This window comes from Coenobita brevimanus, chromosome 68 (genome assembly GCF_032717465.1).
Source record: "Coenobita brevimanus isolate Jiangsu-jjx chromosome 68, ASM3271746v2, whole genome shotgun sequence".
In the NCBI taxonomy this organism is placed as follows: domain Eukaryota; kingdom Metazoa; phylum Arthropoda; class Malacostraca; order Decapoda; family Coenobitidae; genus Coenobita; species Coenobita brevimanus.
The window spans coordinates 17,847,547-17,864,987 of record NC_137021.1 but is presented as its reverse complement, the minus strand read 5'-3'; the positions used below and the strand labels follow the sequence as shown (position 1 = coordinate 17,864,987).

The 17,441-nt window shown below is 51.3% G+C and overlaps 1 pseudogene; it reads left to right on the top strand.

The window, feature by feature from the left end:
- LOC145405827 (zinc finger MYM-type protein 6-like) overlaps positions 1 to 17,021 on the top strand; it is a 45,811-nt pseudogene extending 28,790 nt beyond the window's left edge.
- Positions 17,022 to 17,441: the final 420 nt, after the last annotated feature.

Sequence of the window (17,441 nt, the reverse complement as noted above, 5' to 3'; positions counted from 1 at the left end):
GGATAACTCCACATGAAAGAGTTTTGGGGGAATCTCCACTACTCCTACCACTCCGCCACCACCTACAGCCATCCACCCCACCCTCCACTACCGACCCTCTCCACCACCTCAAACGCCGCCTCCACCACCTACACATTCAACAAGACCTGGCGCCCGACACAATCCACTCCAACCCATACAAACCTGGTCAGTCCGTAGTCGTTGCACACCTGCCTGCCCCCTCCAAAACCTCCCCCCCCCCCGATTTAATGGCCCCTTCAAAATCATTCGAGTACCCAAACCATACCAAGTCATCATCGATCAACAGGGACAACACCGCACATACCGAAATCGCCACGTGCGACCCTTCCACCCACCCAACACTGACCACTCCCGCGCCTGCCCGACCTGCACCTCTTCCCACACACCTGTCCATACCGACCTTTCTGAGAATTACCCCCCAGACTCCTACTCCTACTCCTCACCCCCACCCTCCACCTCACCGACAACCAGCCCACCCCCCGACACACCACCACCACCACCCGAGACCGCCACCCCTCCACAACTCACAACTCACCTCCCTACCACCTGTCCACCCACCACCTCCCGACCCACACCGCCCCCGCCGCCCACATCACCACCACCGCCCAAAGCCACCACCTCCGCAGACCTCACCACTCACCACTCTACCACCTGCACACCCACCACCCCCCTCCCCCTTGACCATTCTCATTATACACGCCACACCACATCCCCACTCGCCTCCTCCCCTAACAGCCGCACGCCCTCACCACCACCACATGCACAACCACCCTCACCACCCACACCAACCCTCAATACCACCACCACCAGATCAGGACGCCTTTCACGCCCACCCTCGAGATACACCCCAACACCACCGCCCATCACACGCCCATCCCACCACCCACCACCACCATGTACCCCCCCACCCCAAACACCTCCCCCGTAACCCTCCCCCTCCACCAAGCACAATGGAATCTTCCCAGGTCCCAATTCCCCAAGGTACAACACTCCTCCCACCGAACCATCCCCCATAAAACCACCAATCTCCCGTCACTCTCCAGCATTCAGCTTTCATCTCATCACCAGGCACCATTCCCCGAGATGAAAGTGACAAGAGTACACTGGCTACCCCACGACCGCCCACATGCCAGAATCTGAGGGACCCCCCACCTTCTCCGACTCCTACGCCGGACCGACTATCCATCCTCCCTCCGGCTCACTCTCAACCCCCATCAGGAGCCTAACACCTTCACCACCCACTGGGTCAGCCTCCTCCAACACCTCACCCCGGCCTACCAGACATCAACCTCCACCACTTACCACCTCCAGTCACGGGGTCGTGACTTTTACAACGCGGAGGGTGATAATATGCCCGCCGTGCCAGCCGCCAGACCTCCCACCTCACCACCCTCCACCCCACCACCGGGCCGCCACCGCACCACAACCCCAGGAGGACACAACGGTTGGGTTAGTGACCCCAATCAAGAGGGTCACCAGGACACTACGGTCCTGGGCCCTTGTTCCCCGCAACTGCCTCAACACCAGGTGACCAGGGACAGGCAACTACCTTGCGGGCGGAACAACCGTCGTCATAAAAGGGGTGGGACTGAACTAGCTTCAGTCCCAAGTAACACCGTATTGATGGCAATTGTTACATCCTCTAGGGTAGGAGGCCCAAGGGCAGGAGGCCCAAGGCTACGGCCTAAGAAAGTGGACAAGGGTAAGGCGACCCAAGGCTCCGGCCTTTGTACACCCCGTAGAGAGAGTTGCCCCAGTGCAACCCTCTCCTGCTGTTCTCTCCTACAGGAGCAACACCGCGCTGACGGTCCCTATACGTGGCGGGGAAGGAGCGGCCCTGTACGCCCTTCAGTTGCTTGTGGTTGGAAAGGTCAGCTCCCGGCTATGGCCAGAATACGTACCAGGTTAAAGAGCCCCTGCTATCGTACATGTAGCTTTTCCCTACCACGGGAGCAACACCGCGCCGACGGTCCCTATACGTGGCGGGGAAGGAGCGGCCCTGTACGCCCTTCAGTTGCTCTCTGTAAGACAGGTAGGCATCTGGCTCTGGCCGTGGCATGTACCAGGGTAGAGAAGCCCCTGAAGATAGCCTCAGTACGTACTGGAGAGAGTGTGGCCTCTGTGCCCCTCACTCCAGCTTGTCCCCTACTACGGGAGCAACACCGCGCCGACGGTCCCTATACTTGGTGGGGAGGAGCGGCCCTGTACGCCCTTCAGTTGCTCCTTGTACGCCGGGTAAGCTCACGGCTACAGCCAACATACGTACCAGGGTAAGGCGACCCAAGGCTCCGGCCTCAGGACTTACTAGAGAGGACAAGAGTGACATGAGTCCTTCTCCAGCCTCTTCCCCCTGTGGGAGCCCTTCATCACCACCTGGGAATATAGCCCCGGAGGTGACACTAGAGTGGTGACAAGGCCCGATATCAGACCTAACTCCCACGCCTGGGAGATCCTTGTTCATGCCCGAGTCCCGAAGGAGAAGCTGCAGCAAACCAGCCCTGTTGGTGCCTCTCCCCCTAGGCGCCTGCAGTCCCAGGACACCCAGGCCAGACCCACCGGCTCCCGACGAAGGCGATCCCGGCTCCCTCACTCCACGGAGCCAGAGACGACAGGCCCGACTGTTCCAGCTGTTCGGCCCCAGTCCCGAGGGCCACCTCTCAGGTCGAGGTCCCCAGACAGGAGGGCCTCCCTGCACCACACCGACAAGGCCCCAACTCGAGGGCCACCTCTTAGGTCGAAGCCCCCAGACAGGACGGCCTCCCTGCACCACACCGACGAGGCCCCAACTCGAGAGCCACCTCTCAGGTCGAGGCCCCCAGATAGGAGGGCCTCCCTGCACCCCACCGACGAGTGTGACCCGGGCAGTGACTCCCCTGCGGGTAATCCCTTGCCCTCCGCAGGCCTGGTTCCCCTAGGGCTCTACCCTCACTCCCTTGTCACGGAGTGAACATTACCCAGGAGATACAGGCAAATAGTGACGCCCCTTGTGTCGAGAACAAATCGGGGGAAAGAACAGTGAACAGTGACTAAGTGAAGAACAGTGTAGTTACCAATAGTCCAAAAGAACTCAGTGTCGGTAGGACGGAGAATAAACTTTAGAGTAATTATCCAATTCCCCCCAATAAAAGAACTTTCTGTGAACGCATAAGACTAGGGTGCGCGGGCCGGTCAAAAACCTGTGAGTGAGTGTCGCCGTGACCAGGTGACTGTGTCAAGTGTCGCTATCAGCACCCTATCTTATTTATAGTAATATTTCCACTACAGACTCCCAATCTTGTTTATCCCCTTTGTGATCAGTTCAGTATATATCCTGCCTAAAAGTGACACGTAGACAATACCATATATAATTCAAGATATCCCTGTATGAGCATTTTAGTGTGTACTGAGTGTAACTATATTTTGTGGTGCTGAATGTTAAATCTGTCCCTGTTCCCCTGTATCTCAAATATCACTCTGTGTTGTATTGTAACGGTTAGAATGGAGTGCTTTCAAAGCTAGTATTCCGCGAGATGGCTCTACTGTTGCAGTAAACACATTCCCCGCGCTGTTTAAAAAGCATATTTTTCTTGGTTAAATATCTATACTGTTGTGTGAAAATGTGAATCATGATAATGTCATATGCCGAAATATAAATAATACAAATAGAACACGTATATATAACGCATCGTGAAGTGTTTATAATTATCATTAACGGAAATCAAAATATCACTGATGGCATGTGATGGCAACCCGTCCTTCTAGTGACCCTATATTATTTAATTTCTGCTACATTTAGTGCAAATTTGGTTCTTAATACATTGTCTGTTCAGACTGTAAAGTACGCCTAGTGGGTATCTAGACTCATCCAGTTTCTATGTGGGCAGAGATTTAATGTTGAGTAAATACTGGCATTCAACATTTTGCTCGCTTCCTTGACGCATGCGCACCACAAGACAGTCCCGTGTTTAAGTTTTTTCACGAGGGATGTCAAGTTTCCAGGAAAAATTTTATTTTGATGGCGTGTAATGTCACGGATTCACTCAGAGTAGAAACGAGCCATATTCATAACATTCGTCATTGGTTCATAAGTGACTATGTATAGGCAGTGTGTTTCACTGAGCGATATCTTTGTGTAATTGTCATTCCCACATCTTGCCTCTCTAGCTGTTAACTAAGCTACGCCCATTTCTCATGTCCCTGTACTCGACGTTGGTTACATTACTGTCGTAAATGGACACACCCACAAACACACATAGTTCAGTAATGTGAATTCCTGACTGTTGAGCTGAGAGAGAGAGACCTTCCCCTGCAGCTTCCTTGCACCATGAGTGAGTCATATTCATATGTATCATAGTAGCTTTTTGTAAATAAAGTATTACAGTGACATTTTTAAAATGCCCGCCGCCGGAGCTCCCACCTCACCACCCCCCACCCCACCACCGGGCTGCCACCGCACCACCACCCCAGGAGGACACAACGGTGGGGTTAGTGACCCCGTTCAAGAGGGTCACCAGGACACCACGATCCTGGGCCCTTGTTCCCCACAATTACCCCAACCCCAGGTGATCAGGGAAAGGAGACTACATTGCGGGCGGAGCAATGGTCGTCAGAATAGGGGTGGGACTGAACCAGTTTCAGTCCCAGGTAACACCGTATTGACGGCTTTGTTACACCCTCTAGGGCAGGAGGCCCAAGGGCGGGAGGCCCAAGGCTACGGCCTTACAAAGTGTACAAAGGGTAAGGCGACCCAAGGCTCCGGCCTTAGTACACCAGAGAGAGAGAGTTGCCCCAGTGCATCCCTCTCTTGCTGTTCTCCCCTTCAGGAGCAACTAAACGCCGACAGTCTAGATACGCGGCGGGGAAGGGACGGCCTAGTACGCCCGTCAGTTGTTCCTGATCGGACAGATCAGCTTCCGGCTACAGCCAGAGTACGGACCAGGGTAAAGAGCCCCTGCTACCGTATGTGTAGCCCTTCCCTATTACGGGAGCAACACCACGCCGACGGTCCATATACACGGCGAGGGGACGGCCTAGTACACCCTGCAGGTGTTCTCAGTAAAACGGGTAGGCACTCGGCTCCGGCTGGGGCACGTACCAGGGTAGAGAAGCCCCTGAAGGTAGTTTCAGTCCGTATTGGAGAGAGTGTGGCCTCTGTGCCCCTCGCTCTGGCTTGTCCCCTACTACGGGAGCAACACCATGCCGACGGTCTAGATATGCGGCGAAGGGACGGCCTAGTACGCCCTGCAGGTGTTCCTCGTACGCCGGGCAATTCCACGGCTACAGCCAGAGTACGTACCAGGGTAAGGCGACCCAAGGCTCCGGCCTCAGGACGTACTAGAGAGGACACGAGTGACTTGAGTCCTTCTCCAGCCTCTTTCCCTTGTGGGAGCCCTTCGTCACCACCCATGAATATAGCCCCGGAGGAGATGCTAGAGTGGTGGCAAGGCCCGATATCGGACTTACCACCTACGCCCGGGAGTTCCTTGTTCCTGTCTGAGCCCCGTAGGAGACGCTAGAGTGGTGGCAAGGCCCGATATCGGACTTACCGCCTACGCCCGGGAGTTCCTTGTTCCTGTCTGAGCCCCGTAGGAGACGCTAGAGTGGTGGCAAGGCCCGATATCAGACTTACTGCCTACGCCCGGGAGTTCCTTGTTCCTATCTGAGCCCCGTAGGAGACGCTAGAGTGGTGGCAAGGCCCGATATCAGACTTACCGCCTACGCCCGGGAGTTCCTTGTTCCTGTCTGAGCCCCGTAGGAGACGCTGCCGCAGCCCAGTCCTGACGGCGCCTCTCCCCCTTGGTGCCCGCAGTCCCAGGACGCCCAGGGCAGACTCTCCAACTCCTGACGAAGGCGATCTGGGCTCCCTCACTCCACGGAGCCAAAGGTGACAGGCCCGATTACTCCGGCTGTTTGGTCCCAGTCCCTAGGGCCACCTATCAGGTCGAGGCCCCCAGACCAGAGGGCCTCCCTGCACCCCACCGGCGCGGCCCTAGCACGAGGGCCACCTCCCAGGTCGAGGCCCCCAGACGGGAGCCTCCCTCCACCTAACCTTCGAGTGCAACCTAGAGCGAACATTACCCAGGAGATATAGGAAAACAGTGACTCCTTCCCCCCCCTGTGTCAAGAACAACTCGGGAAAAAGAACAGTGCACAGTGACTAAGTGAAGAGCAGTGTAGTCGATAGTAGCCCACAAGAACTCAGTGTTGGCAGGGCAGAGAATGAACTTTGTGGTAATTATCCCAGTCCCCCCACGTAAGAGAGTTAGAGAGTTTTCTGTGAACACCTGAGGTAAGGGTGCACGGGCCAGTCAAAAGCCTGAGTGTGAGTGTCTCCGTGACAAGGTGACAATGTCGAGTGTCGCTATCCGCACCCTATCTCATTTATAGTAATATTTCCCATACAGACTCCCAATCTTGTTTATTCCCTATGTGAACAATTCTATTTATATCCTGCCTCAAAGTGACGTATAAACAATACTATAGATAATTCACGATCTCCCTGTATGAACATTGTAGTGTGTGTTAAGTGTAACTCTATTTTGTGGTGCTGAATGTTAACTCTGTGTCTCTGTTCCCCTGTATCTCAAATATCACTCTACGCGTATTGTTACGGTTAGAATTAAGGTAATAGATGTGTTAAGGTATACTGCCTGGTTTTTATGTCCTGTTCCTTTGTTGGTGCTTTACTTCCGGTCTAGAAAGAGGACCCCGCTTCAGTAGCTAGTATTTTTAGGACGTGAAGTCGCCTTAAAAATACCAGCATAACACAGGTGGCAAGCGGTGGTTCTGGATCCGAGTAAAAACACGGAGGAACGATAAAAAGGAAACTTGTACAATGGCAGGCAAACCGCACATCCAATTACCGAGATTCAACCCGGATCAGTGCGACATAGAAGTATATTTAGATATGGTCAAACCCCTCCTAGACATAGGGTTCGACTCAGACAGAGAAAAAATTGCAGTCACATTGCCTAACCTGGGAAAAATAATCGCCACTGTCACTCCCAAAATCGTCCCGAGACTAAAATGGGATCAATTCAAACAAATTGTGAAACAGGCAGCAACACCATCTCTGGGCATAGTTGTAGCCTTGTCGGAACTAGACGCCCTCACATACGATGGAAGCCTCGATGACACCTTCATCCAGGCTGGGCGGCTCGTCACCGCTGCATACCCGGGCACAGACGCAAAAACCCGGGAACAACTCATATTCCACAAACTCCTCAGGATCCTCCCCGATTTCATTAAAAACCACTTCATAATACATGAACCGACGGGGGACCTGGATAAACAAATCAACTTAATAAGGCGCCTTCTAGCCGTCCACTCCTCCCCCAAACGCATCGGCAACATCAACCGATTCCCCATGGATCTCATCCCTGTAAATCCATAGGAATTTACTCCTTGCTGCTCTGAGTGCCCAATCCACGACATTCGTGAGCAGCTAAAAGCTGCCTGGCACAGCAAAACAAAACAAGAGCACCCACAAGCCTCCCCACCATACGCCAATCGCCCCAAGCCTCAAAGGAGGAAAGTGAGACGAGGAAGGCACAGAAGGCGCCCCCCCACCCCACCGTAATGACGGGGGCCACCTCACATCTCCCCCAGTCGACAACAGGGGAAAACGTCATCTTTCCATTTCCTCTCCTCTCACTATCTCTTCTATTTTGCCCTCCCCTATTCCTAACCCTCCCACCTCACACACCACTTTCTCCACTACTACCACCTCCCCCCCTTCCTATTCCTCCCCAACACAAAGCCTGCCTCCCCCATCACAGGCCTCCTAGAACCCTTACCTCATCTTTCCCAAACCTACTTCCCAAAACTGCCTCCTCCTGTCTACTCCCTCCCACCTACCACCCCGCACCACCCACCACCATCACATCCCCGCCACTCATTTTTCCCACCTACACAGCCAACTCATTCGCCTTCCCTATCACACCATCCTCCCCCTCACCCTCACCTGCCTCTCTTTCCTCGCTCACCTGCCCCACCCCACCCTCAACCTCACCATACCCACAAACCCCTTCCCCCACATCACCCTTGCCTGACCCACCACCACCTTCCTCAGATTCTGATCCTTCACCAACCTCACCTCCGCCTGCATCCCCTCTGCATACCCCACCTCCTCCAACCCACCACTCTCAATCACCGCCCGCTACACCCACCACCAACACCGCACCACACCACCCATCACCAACTCCCACCTTCACCGCCGCAGAAACAACCACCACCACCGTACCACCACAACCAGAGACAAAAATTGAGAGGGTGCTATGGCACCACCATGACCGCCCACCTGTCAGAATCCGAGGGACCCACCACCTTCTCCGACTCCTACGCCGGACCAACCATCTATCCTCCCTCCGGCTCACTCTCAGCCCCCATCAGGAGCCTAACACCTTCACCACCCACTGGGTCAGCCTCACCCAACACCTCACCCCGGCCCACCAGACATCCACCTCCACCTCCACCACCTACCACCTCCAGTCACGGGGTCGTGACTTCTATGTGGAGGGTGGTAAAATGCGCGCTGTGCCCGCCGCCGGACCTCCCACCTCACCACCCCCCACCCCACCACCGGGCCGCCACCGCACCACCACCCCAGGACACAACGATGGGTTTAGTGACCCCGTTCAAGAGGGTCACCAGGACACCACGATCCTGGGCCCTTGTTCCCCGCAATTACCCCAACCCCAGGTGATCAGGGAAAGGAGACTACATTGCGGGCGGAGCAATGGTCGTCAGAATAGGGGTGGGACTGAACCAGTTTCAGTCCCAGGTAACACCGTATTGACGGCTTTGTTACACCCTCTAGGGCAGGAGGCCCAAGGCTACGGCTTTACAAAGTGTATGAAGGGTAAGGCGACCCAAGGCTCCGGCCTTAGTACACCAGAGAGAGAGAGTTGCCCCAGTGCATCCCTCTCTTGCTGTTCTCCCCTTCAGGAGCAACTAAACGCCGACAGTCTAGATACATGGCGGGGAAGGGACGGCCTAGTACGCCCGTCAGTTATTCCTGATCGGACAGATCAGCTTCTGGCTACGGCCAGAGTACGGACCAGGGTAAAGAGCCTCTGCTACCGTACGTGTAGCCCTTCCCTATTATGGGAGCAACACCACGCCGACGGTCCATATACGCGGTGAGGGGACGACCTAGTACGCCTTGCAGGTTTTCTCAGTAAAACGGGTAGGCACTCGGCTCCGGCCGGGGCACGTACCAGGGTAGAGAAGCCCCTGAAGGTAGTTTCAGTCCGTATTGGAGAGAGTGTGGCCTCTGTGCCCCTCGCTCCGGCTTGTCCCCTACAACGGGAGCAACACCACGCCGACGGTCTAGATATGCGGCGAAGGGATGGCCTAGTACACACTGCAGGTGTTCCTCGTACGCCGGGCAAGTCCACAGCTACAGCCAGAGTACTTACCAGGGTAAGGCAACCCAAGGCTCTGGCCTCAGGACGTACTAGAGAGGATACGAGTGATGTGAGTCCTTCTCCAGCCTCTTTCCCTTGTGGGAGCCCTTCGTCACCACCCAGGACTATAGCCCCGGAGGAGACGCTAGAGTGGTGGCAAGGCCCAATATCGGACTTACCGCCTACGCCCAAGAGTTCCTTGTTCCTGTCTGAGCCCCGTAGGAGACGCTGCCGAAGCCCAGTCCTGACGGCACCTCTCCTCCTTGGTGCCCGCAGTCCCAGGACAGACTCTCCAACTCCTGACAAAGGCGATCCGGGCTCCCTCACTCCACGGAGCCAAAGGCGACATGCCCGATTACTCCAGCTGTTTGGTCCCAGTCCCGAGGGCCACCTATCAGGTCGAGGCCCCCAGACCAGAGGGCCTCCCTGCACCCCACCAACGCGGCCCTAGCACGAGGGCTGCCTCCCAGGTCGAGGCCCCCAGACTGGAGAGCCTCCCTCCACCTAACCTTCGAGTGCAACCTAGAGCGAACATTACCCAGGAGATATAGGAAAACAGTGACTCCTTCCCCCCCCCATGTGTCAAGAACAACTCGGGAAAAAGAACAGTGCACAGTGACTAAGTGAAGAACAGTGTAGTCGACAGTAGCCCACAAGAACTCAGTGTTGGCAGGGCAGAGAATGAACTTTGTGGTAATTATCCCAGTCCCCCCACGTAAGAGAGTTAGAGAGTTTTCCGTGAACACCTGAGGTAAGGGTGCGCGGGCCAGTCAAAGGCCTGACTGTGTCTCCATGACAAGATGACAATGTCGAGTGTCGCTATTCGCACCCTACCTCATTTATAGTAATATTTCCCATACAGACTCCCAATCTTGTTTATTCCCTATGTGAACAATTCTATTTATATCCTGCCTCAAAGTGACGTATAAACAATACTATAGATAATTCACGATCTCCCTGCATGAACATTGTAGTGTGTGTTAAGTGTAACTCTATTTTGTGGTGCAGAATATTAACTCTGTGTCTCTGTTCCCCTGTATCTGAAATATCACTCTACTTGTATTGTTACGGTTAGAATTAAGGTAATAGATGTGTTAAGGTATACTGCCTGGTTTTTATGTCCTGTTCTTTTGTTGGTCTTTACTTCCGGTCTAGAAAGAGGACCCCGCTTCAGTAGCTAGTGTTTTTAGGACGTGAAGTCGCCTTAAAAACACCAGCATAACAGTTTTGTCTTTTTCTGTTGAGAACTAGTGGTTATTTTAATTTTTACATTTCACCAAGTGCCTACCAAATAAATACCTGAAGGTCATCTTATCATCAATATCTCACACACATTGTCCCCTCTTGGCAAGTCCCTAATGGTATGGTCATGTGAGAACTGTCTCCAGACCACCTGTCCACACACATATGTTTGTATGATCTTCCACTGACTGAGTCAGTAGCTTGTGCACATACCAGTCCTGTTGACCTGGATGCAATCTCTCTGGGGGTAGACATTTAAGAGGATGCAGTAGTATTTACTCGTCATGTGTTCTCACGTTTGCCTGTGTACATATATATATATATATATATATATATATATATATATATATATATATATATATATATATATATATATATATATATATATATATATATATATATATATATATATATATATATATATATATATAAAATCGTGAATACTGAACTTGACTCCGTGTGAATCTTGTGGATCACTTGGAGACGATGTCTTGGCTTGTTTTTGTTTTTTTTGTTTTTTTTTTATGCAAGGAAGAAGGAACCAAAGGCATGAGCCCGCAGTAACAGTTCCCTCCAAGACAAAAACAAAATACAATAGAGAGCCAAATTCAAGATCCGATCATTTTGAGATGCCTGGACACACTACGTTTGAAAGACTGGAGATCATAGGCAGAAGGAAATACAGACAGAGGGAGACAGTTCCAGAGCTGACCTGTTGCATAAATGAAAGACTGGGAGTAACGGTTAACTCTTGCATTAGAGAGTTGGACAGAAAAGGGATGAGAGTTTGCTGCCAGACGGGTGCTACGCGCCCGTCGTAGAGGTGGAGGAATGCAAGCAGACAGTTCAGAGGAGCAGTGACCATTAAAGTAGCGATAGAAAAGAGATAAAGATGCAACAGTGCGGCGAAGAGACAGAGGTTGAAGGGAGTCAGTAAGAGGAGGAGAGTTAATGAGACGAAAAGCCTTTGACTCCACCCTATTGAGAAGAGCTGTATGTGGGGAGCCTCCCCACACATGAGAGTTGTACTCCACACAGGGGCGGATAAAACCCCTGTATAGAGTCAACAATTGTGCAGGGGTAAAGAAAGAGCGGAGTCGGCTTAGCACACCCAATCTCTTGGAAGCAGATTTTACAAGAGATGTAATATGATCTTTCCAAGATAAGTCCCGAGTAAATGAAACCCCAAGCATGTTCAAGGATGATGCAGGATTAATCTGAATATTATTAAACATTAGTGGGTATACCTGTGGAAGATTTTGTCGGGTTGATAGGTGTAAGAACTGAGTCTTAGATGCATTAAAGACAACCATATTATTTTTACCACAGTCAGAGATATGAGCCAAGTCAGACATTAGGTGTGCCATAGCCTCATCCCTTGTTTCTTGAAGTAACTGTTGAGATGGGCGTTGCGGGAACCGAATGGAAAGGTGAAGGGTGGAGTCATCAGCGTATGAGTGGATAGGGTTAGATGTACAGCTTAGAAGATCATTGATGAATAAAAGGAAGAGAGTTGGTGATAGGACAGAGCCCTGAGGAACACCACTGTTAATAGATCTAGGAGAAGAACGATGGCCATCTACGACAGCAGCAATAGAACGACCAGAAAGGAAGCTAGCGATGAAGGCACAGATAGAAGGATAGAAACCGTAGGAGGGCAGTTTGGAAATTAAAGATTTATGCCAGACTCGATCGAAAGCCTTTGAGATGTCAAGTGCAATGGCAAAGCTTTCGCCAAAGTCCCGAAAGGAGGATGACCAGGAGTCTGAAAGGTAGGTGAGAAGATCGCCAGTGGAGCGTCCCTGACGGAACCCATACTGACGATCGGAAAGAAGGTTGTGATAGGAAAGATGACTTAAAATTTTTCTATTAAGAATTGACTCGAAAACTTTTGAAATACAGGACGTTAAAGCAATTGGACGATAGTTGGAGGGTTGGGAGTGGTCACCCTTCTTTGGGACTGGCTGAATGAGAGCAAACTTCCAGCAAGAAGGAAAGGTACAAGTTGACAGACAAAGGCGAAATAGTTTGCCTAGGCAGGGTGTAAGCACAGAAGCACAGTTTTTGAGAACAACAGGAGGGACCCCATCAGGCCCATATGCCTTGTTAGTACTGAGGCCAGTAATGGCAGAAAATACATCAACTAAAGAAATTTTAATGTCAGCCATGAGGAAGTCAGAGGGGGGAAGTGATGGAGGAACAGCACCGGAATCGTCTAAGGTGGAATTGGAGGAGAAAGTCTGTGCGAAGAGATCTGCTTTATCAGTAGAAGAAATAGCTACAGAACCATCAGAGTAGAAAAGAGGAGGGAAGGATGATGAGGTAAAGTTGTTAGAAAGATTTTTGGCAAGGTGCCAGAAGGAGCGGGAAGAATTCGAGTTGGAGAGTTGAGAGCATTTAGTATGGATGAAATTATTTTTAGTAGAGCGAAGAACAGACTTAGCATGATTCCGGGCAGAAACGTAAAGATTATGTGATTCAGGGGTGGGTTGGCTTCGGTACCTTTTGTAGGCCTTCTCCTTGTTGCGGACAGCATTAGAACAAGCATGATTAAACCAAGGCTTTCTTGCGTTAGTCAAAGGATATGAGAAAGGAATGTATGCTTCCATGCCCGAGAGAATAACCTCCGTAATGCGCAAGGCACACTCAGATGGCTCACGGCCATGGAAGCAATAATCATTCCAGGGAAAATCAAAGAAGTACTGCCTGAGGGCCTCCCAGTCTGCGGCTCCAAAATGCCAGAGACGACGTTTCCCTGGAGGGTCCGCAGGCCGTACTGGAGCGATAGGACAGGTTAAGGTAATAAGGTTGTGATCGGAGGAGCCCAACGGAGAGAAAAGATTAACAGAGTAAGCAGAAGGATTAGTTGTGAGGAAGAGGTCAAGTATGTTGGAGCTCTCTCCAAGGCGGTCAGGGATACGGGTAGGGTGCTGTACAAGCTGCTCTAGGTCATTAAGGATAGAAAAGATGTAGGCTTGTTCACCAGGTGGATCCGTGAAAGGAGAGGAGAGCCAAAGGTGGTGGTGAACATTGAAATCTCCAAGAATGGAGATTTCAGAGAAAGGAGAAGTGGACAGAATGTGTTCCATCGTAGAAGTAAGTTAGTCGAAGAATTTTTGATAGTCAGTAGAATTAGGGGATAAGTAAACAGCACAGATATATTTAGTCAGAGAATGACAGGAAAGCCGAACCCAGAGAGTGGAGAATTCAGAAGAATCAAGTTCAGGAACACGAGAGCAAGATAAGTCGTTGCGTATGTATACACAACAGCCACCTTTGGCTTTGAAATGAGTATAGAGAAAGTAGGAGGATACAGAAAAGGGTTTGCTGTCAGTTGCCTCAGACAGCTGAGTCTCCGTTAGAAAAAGAAGGTGAGGTTTAGAGGAGGAGAGGTGGTGCTCAACAGAGCGAAAGTTAGATGAAAGGCCGCGAATGTTGCAGAAATGAAGAAGAAGAGAGTCAGACAGTGGTTCCAGGCACCTCGAGTCGTCACCGGGAGAGGGGCAGATGGCGGGGGCATTTATGGTCCCCCCCCCTGGGGACTCCGAGGCTGGGTGAATTGATGCCATTTTGGTGAATTTTGAATAGGAAGTGTAGTGTGTACTGTGCATGTTGTTTGGTGAAGATAGATAGAGAAATTTGTACTGGAGAGCATGCTGGCCTACTCTCTGTGTAACTGAGACACTGAAAAAGTTCAGCAAAGGGGGATGGTCAGGAACTAGTCCTGAGGGCTGATGAAACGGGAGCTCCAGCACTCCCTGTCATCAGCTTTCCATCCACCTCGGGAGTACTGCCCTGCTCGACTGGTGCTACAGTCTACTCCTTGAGTAGACAGTCGTCTGTCCTCGGTGACGGTGAAACCGGGCAAAAAATGACACGTAAACGATCTTGGTTTTGGGACGGTTCCTCAGACCGGATGATCTATGATGGTGAATGCCAGTATTTACTCAACATTCATTCTCTGCCCACATAGAGACTGGATGAGTCAAGATACCCACTAGGCGTACTTAACACTCTGAACAAACTATGTATTAAGAATCTAACTTGCACTAAATGTAGCAGAAATAAAATAATATAGGACCACTGAAATGGCGGATTGCCATCACATGCCATCAGTGATATTTTAATTTCAGTTTATGATAAATATAAACAATTCATGATACGTTATATATACGTGTTCTATTTGTATTATTTATATTACGGCATATGACATTACCATGATTCACAATTTCACACAACAGTGTAAATATTTAACAAATAAAATTATGCTTTTTAAACAGCGCGGGAATGTGTTTACTGCTACAGTGGAGCCATCTGACGGAATACTAGGGTTTTCAGAAGCACCCCATTAAGGTAATAGATGTGTTAAGGTATACTGCCTGGTTTTTATGTCCTGTTCCTTTGTGGGTGCTTTACTTCCGGTCTAGAAAGAGGACCCCGTTTCAGTCGCTAGTGTTTTTAGGACGAGAAGTCGCCTTAAAAACACCAGCATAACAATAAGTGACGTCCCTTATACCGAGAATAAGCCAGGGGAAAAGAACAATGAACAGTGACCGAGTGAGACTAATGTAAAACCAGTGACAACTGTTATTAACATAAAAGAACTCCATACCCGGCAGAATAGAAAAGTATTTGGACCGCCAATAATAGAAGTTAGAGTAATTGTACAAGCCACAGAATAAAAGAACTTTCACTAATTGTGAACGAAGACCAGGGTGCACGGGAGAATCAGAAACTTCAGTAAAGAGCCGCCGCGACTAGGTGACTGTGTCAAGTGTCGCGATCCGCATCCTGTCTTCTTTATAGTAGTATTTCCCCCACGGACTCTTAACCTTGTTTATTCCCCTTGTTCTCAAGTGAATATATGTTTTGGCTTTAAATGAAATACGGGTATCTCCATATATAACTAAAGACATTGGTATACATGTATCATATCGTGTGTTAAGTGCAACTGTATCTTGTGGTATCAAAGTCTAACTCTGTGTCCCTGTCTCCTGTATCTTATCACTGTGTTATCGTTATGCTGGTGTTTTTAAGGCGACTTCTCGTAGTAAAAACACTAGCTACTGAAGCGGGGTCCTCTTTCTAGACCGGAAGTAAAGCACCAACAAAGGAACAGGACATAAAAACCAGGCAGTATACCTTAACACATCTATTACCTTAATTCTAACCGTAACAATACACGTAGAGTGATATTTGAGATACAGGGGCACAGAGATACAGAGTTAACACTTAGCACCACCAAATAAAGTTATACTGGATACACACTACAATGTTCATACAGGGAGATCGTGAATTATCTACAATATTGGTTATACGTCACTTGGAGGCAGGATATAAATAGAATTGTTCACATAAGGAATAAACAAGATTGGGAGACTGAATGGGGAATATTACTATAAATGAGGTAGGGTGCGGGTAGCGACACTCGACGTTGTCACCTTGTCACGGAGACACACTCAGGCATTTGACTGGTCCTCGCGCCCTTACCTCACGTGTTCACAGAAAACTCTCCGACTCTCTTACATGGGTGGACTAGGATAATTACACAAAGTTCACTTTCTGCCCTGTCAACACTGAGTTCTAGTAGGCCACTATTGACTACTCTGTTCCTTAAGGAGTCACTGTGCACTGTTCTTTTTCCCCAGTTGTTCTTGACACAAAGAGGGGGGGGGTGAATCACTGATTTCTTGTCTCCTGGGTAATATTCACTCTAGGTCGCACTCGTAGGTGGGGTGCAGGGAGGCTCTCCCGTCTGGAGGCCTCGACCTGGGAGGTGGCCCTCGTACTAGGGCCGCGCCGGTGGGGTGCAGGGAGGCCCTCTTGTCTGGGGGACTCGACCTGATAGGTGGCCCTAGGGACTGGGACCAAACAGCCGGAGTAATCGGGCCTGCCATTTCTGGCTCCAGGGAGTGAGGGAGCCCGGATCGCCTTCTTCAGGAGCTGGAGAGTCTGGCCTGGGCGTCCTGGGACTGTGGGCATCCAGGGGGAGAGGCGCCGTCAGGACTGGGCTGCGGCAGCGTCTCCTACGGGGCTCGGACAAGAACAAGGAACTCCCGGGTGTAGGCGGTAAGCCCGATATCAGGCCTTGCCACCACTCCAGCGTCTCCTCTGGGGCTATATTCCCGGGTGGTGACGAAGGGTTTCCCGAAGGGAAAGAGGCTGGAGGAGCACTCACGTTACTTGTGTCCTCTCGAGTACGTCTGGAGGCCGGAGCCTTGGGTAGCCTTCCCCTGTTACGTACTCTGGCTGTAGCCGTGGATTTGCCCGGCGAATGGGGAACACCTGCTGGGCGTACTAGACCGTCCCTTCGCCGCGTATCAGGACCGCCAGCGTGGTGCTGCTCCCGTAGCAGGAGACATGCCAGAGTGAGGGGCACAGAGGCCACACTCTCTCCAATACGGATGGAGTCTACCTTCAGGGGCTTCTCTACCCTGGTACGTGCCCTGGCCGGAGCCGAGTGCCTACCCGTAGAGAACACCTGCAGGGCGTACTGGGCCATCCCCTCGCCGCGTCTCAGGGCCGACGACGTGGTGTTGCTCCTGTAATAGGGAAGTGCTACACGTACGGTAGCAGGGGCTCTTTACCCTGGTCCGTACTCTGGCCGTAGCCGGAAGCTGATCTATTCGATCAGGAACAACTGACGGGCGTACAGGGCCGTCCCTTCTCCGCCGCGTATCTGGGCCAACGACGTTTAATTGCTCCTGAAGGGGAGAACAGCAAGAGAGTGATGCGCTGGGGCAACTCTCTCTCTCTGGTGTGCTAAGGCCGGAGCCTGGGGTCGCCGTCCCC